Source organism: Gossypium arboreum, chromosome 1 (assembly GCF_025698485.1).
Source record: "Gossypium arboreum isolate Shixiya-1 chromosome 1, ASM2569848v2, whole genome shotgun sequence".
Classification (NCBI taxonomy): domain Eukaryota; kingdom Viridiplantae; phylum Streptophyta; class Magnoliopsida; order Malvales; family Malvaceae; genus Gossypium; species Gossypium arboreum.
The window spans coordinates 117399239-117403741 of NC_069070.1; positions in this window are offsets into that span (position 1 = coordinate 117399239).

Consider the following 4503-nt stretch of genomic DNA (forward strand, 5'->3'; position numbering starts at 1 on the left):
CTGTGATCTCTTTTATCTTTCTTTCGAGTCTCAGAACTATACAACGCACTACAGATTGCATCAAATGTGATCGCGTCCTTTGTAACATCCTGATTTTCGGGCTTTTCGCGATTCTCGATATTTTAGTAAAGTTTCTAAAATTTGGTATGTGGTTGTGAAATTCATAATTTTAGTATGTGAATGGGCCTATAGAAGGCCCATGTGTTGGCCAAAACTCAGTAGAATTTTTGAATTTTGGACTTAAGAAGTTAGGGGCCTTAGATAGGTGGTCTTATTAGTATTTGTGGGTAAATTGTATCACAAAAAGAGCCTATAGTAAAGTGGCTAGGTGACACCACTAAGGAGCTTAGAAGGTGGCGTGTAAGTGTGGGGGAAGACCTGGGGTTGATTCCCTATGATGGCAAGTATGATGCTAATTTTTATGATTTGAGCATAAAAAGAGTTGTAGCCGAATGAACTCTTTGGGGGAGAATTTGAATCAGTCAAATGCATGGATTAAGGAGGGATAAGGGGAGAGATTTTAGGGATTTGAGAGGGGGATAGAGTTAGCTGATTTGAGGGAATTGGAGAGGAGATTTCAACAGAGGGGTTTTAGGGTAGCACTTTTGGCATTATGAATTAGAGTGTGCCATTTTCTCCTTTTTGGTGTAGTCTTTTTCTCCCTTTTTCTTTTTCAGCCGAATTGATCCCTCTCTCTTTCATCTTATCTTCTTTTTCCTTCTTCCAAACCAGCCCATTACTTCCCTCCATTCACCCATTGTTTCTTTCCCTTACCTTCACTTCTGCTGAAATACTGCAAAAAGCCGAAATCTGTAGAGACTAGGGGTGCCGATTCTTTGTTGACCAACAACCATCTATTTCTTTTCACTTTTTAGTGGTCAATTCTCTTATCTTCTAGGCATAGATGGATTCAAGAAGAAGAGACTGTGGTAAATGCTCAAACTCTAAACGATTCCTAGTATATCTATTGACAAAAGCCGAAACCCCTCTAGTTTAGGGAGGTGGCCGAATGTGAGTAAAGGTCTTATTGGGTTTTCTTTTAAATTTTTTTATGGTTTGTATAGTAGAGGAGCAGCAAGGCGTGGTGTCGACTTGGATTAGTTTGGATCATCGGAGAGGCTAGAGCTAGTCATCAATTTCGGCAAAGGTAAGGTTTCTAAGGCCATTATGGAGGGTGGTCGAATGTGTAAGTGTCTACTATAGATGGTTCTCGATTTGGGTTGATTATTGTGAGCTGATCTATTAACGGCTGATTATAAGAGAAAACGTGTAGGAGATCTCGTCGAGGAATATCGCAAATCAGGTGTGTAATGAACCCTTTTTCATAGCTTAAAGCGATAAATGCCGAAAAGCTGAAATGCCGAAATTTTGGCATTTCGAGGACTTATGAGCAAACAAACTTTCATTAGTTAGTTAAATTCGCTAAGATGATGATCGGGAACGTTGGAAAAGGTAAGAGCGTGATTTTTGGCGTTCACAGTAAGTTGGGCCTCGAGGGGCTGAAATAGGGCCCAATGGGCTTTCGGGCCCATTTGGGTAAAATTGGCAGAAAATGGGAATCTGTTAAATTGCATGTTAAGACTGTTAATACCGTTATGGATTATAGGCTAAATAGGCCTAGATGACAAAATCGACTGTGTAGGGCCCATTAGGGGTTTTTGGCCCAATAACTCAGTTTCGCTAAAAATGGGCCAGAATCGCTGTTTAAACAAATGAATAGTTAGTAACTGATAATGAACATGGAAAATCCTTAATATTTGGTAAAATTACTGAATCACCCTTATAATATGAAAATGACTATTTTGGCCCTAGGTGAAAATGACCATTATACCCCTAGGGTTTAATTATGAATTTGATACATGGGATTTTGATATACATGATTGATATGAGATGTACATGATATGTATGATATGCACATGATGTATTCATAATGCATTGGGTTGGGTTTTTATATGGATGGAGGAAGTGCAAAAAGGGCTTATGCCCTAGTTTACCGAAAAGGGCTTATGCCCTAGTTTACCGAAAAGGGCTTATGCCTCAGTTTATCGAAAAGGGCTTTTGCCCCAGTTATTAAAAGATGCTAGGCCTCTAGTTATATGATAAAGCAGCTATGCTGCCAGTGGAGGGTTTTAGCTAGGTGGGTTGAGTTATTCCCCACATGGAGAGCTTGGTTGGTACGGGTGGAGAGTAGCGGATGGTGGGTCGAGTAGTCTCCCCAAATGGGCTTGCATTCATTCTTTTATTGACATTGCATATGCTATTGAAATGGGCCTATGGGCCAGACCGCTTACAGTAAAGGCTTCGACCTAGTAATATAAAATATGAAAAGGCTTCGGCCCAGTGTTATGAAATATGAAATATGAAAAGGCTTCGGCCCAGTATATGTTGGATTTGGGTTTAGGCCCAACAGGCTGATATTGTTTTGGGCTTTGAAAGGGGCTTGTTGCACACTGAGTTTCCAAACTCACCCCTTTCCTTAACCTTGCAGGTGAGCCTTGATGTGGGGACTTGGAGCCGGAGGGGATTCAGAGTGGCCACGGTGATCGCCTTTGGGCTTTTAATTAAGTGTTTGGTTTTCTTTAAGATTTCTTTATTTATTTATTTTTGGGTTGTAATAAGGCCATTTTAACTTTTCTTTTATTTTTTTCTGGATTATTTTATTTTTAATAACTTTAATCTGGTTGATAATAAATGGGCTAGACTTAGGAGGTGTTTTCAAAACGATACTTGATTTCAAAATAACACAACGCCACGAGTATCCGATTTATCAAAGATATCAACTTAAATAAATTTTAAACTCGATATAACCAAGTGTGGCAATGGTTGTGGGCATGTCTAGGATTGGATCCAATCGAAGAGCTTGGTACTTAAGCAGCCTTCATGGCTTACCTCCTCTGTTAAGGATTCCTACCTGGTCCCCAGCTTCCATTCACTTTGTTAGCTTAACAAAAGACGGTTTATAAAACGTTAAAATAAGACATGGATTTTTAACTTCAATATGGCACGTCAGATTCGGCCATAACGTCTGGGCCGGGTTTGGGGTGTTACAGTTAGTGGTATCAGAGCCTAGGTTGCAACAACTTGGCTGTGGATCAGGTCCGAAAATTTTTCGAAAACTTAGGCCTAAGAGGGGTATTTTTGGAAATGGTTTTTGAAAATTCTTTTCAAAGATGTTTTACAGAGTATACATTTTTGAAACTTGTGATTTTAACCCCATTTAAAAACAAGGGTGTTTCAAATCGAAATTTTAAATTCCTATTTTTGGTGATCAAATGGTTCTTGAGTTTTAAATGGATTGGAGAAAGAAGTGGCGCACTGAATCCCCGACACCAAGTCTGTAAGTATATTTTCTTTACGATATGTGATAATGATATGATATTTATGAATATTACTGAGACCCTACTATGATACTTTAGATAGGGTAGAGCTGTAAAACGGTAGAAATGAGACTGTAGCTAGGCTGCGACGATACGAAAACAAACCTTGAACTGCTATATTTCCATAAGACATCTCGTAATAAACAACTGAACATTATACTAATATCATAAAATTCATAATCAGATAAGTCGATTTGAGTACAAGAGGAACTCGTGGACGAGGTTGCAGACGTGGTCGCGGAAGGGTGCAAGCAGAATCTTCATTCTTCGGGCATAGGCCAGTTGAGGAAGCATCCGTGCCACAGGCAACGGAGACTGGGTCTTATGATCGGGCTGCAGGGGATGATGCTTTGTCCCAAGCCATGTTAAGGGTTTTAGAAAGAGTTGTTGGAGCTAGCTATGTGGATGCTCGCAGAAAGGAATTTTTGAATCTGACTCAGGGTAATAAGACTGTCGCAGAGTATGAGGCGAAATTCTTGAGGCTGAGTCGATATGCCAGCGAGATAGTGGCAACTGAATATGAGCGCAGTGTTCGATTTGAGGATGGCCTCCACGATGAGCTTAGGATATTGATAGCTCCACAGAGGGAGCGTGATTTTGCTGCATTGGTTGAGAAGGCTAAGATAGTCGAGGAGGTAAAACGGATTGAGCGGCAAAATCGTGAGAAGGATCGACCCAGATTTAAGAGGGATTTTAGACCCTCGAGTGCTACGAACTGGAATGTAAAAAAAACCTAGAATGGAGGAACCGGTTCGAGCAGTTCCAGTGAATACTTTTAGACCGCAGGCTTGCAGGGACTGTGGTAGGGTGCATATGGGGGAGTGCTGGAAACGAACTGGAGCATATTTTCATTTTGGGTCAAAGGAGCATAAGTTTAGAGAATGTCCTCGAAGAACAGCTCAGGAACTAGCTGCGAAACAAAGGGATGTCCAACCACAGCGAGGAGGACCACCACCACAGAGAGGTCGTGGGCAAGGTAGAGGTGGCAATAGAAATGGACGAGGACGTTGGGCACCTGGTAGGGGTGCTGGACATGTTGAAGCTCGACAGCCGGTGTTGGTTTATGCTGCATGACGTCGTGAGGAGGGTGACGCTCCTGATGTTATAACCGGTACGTTCTTCATTC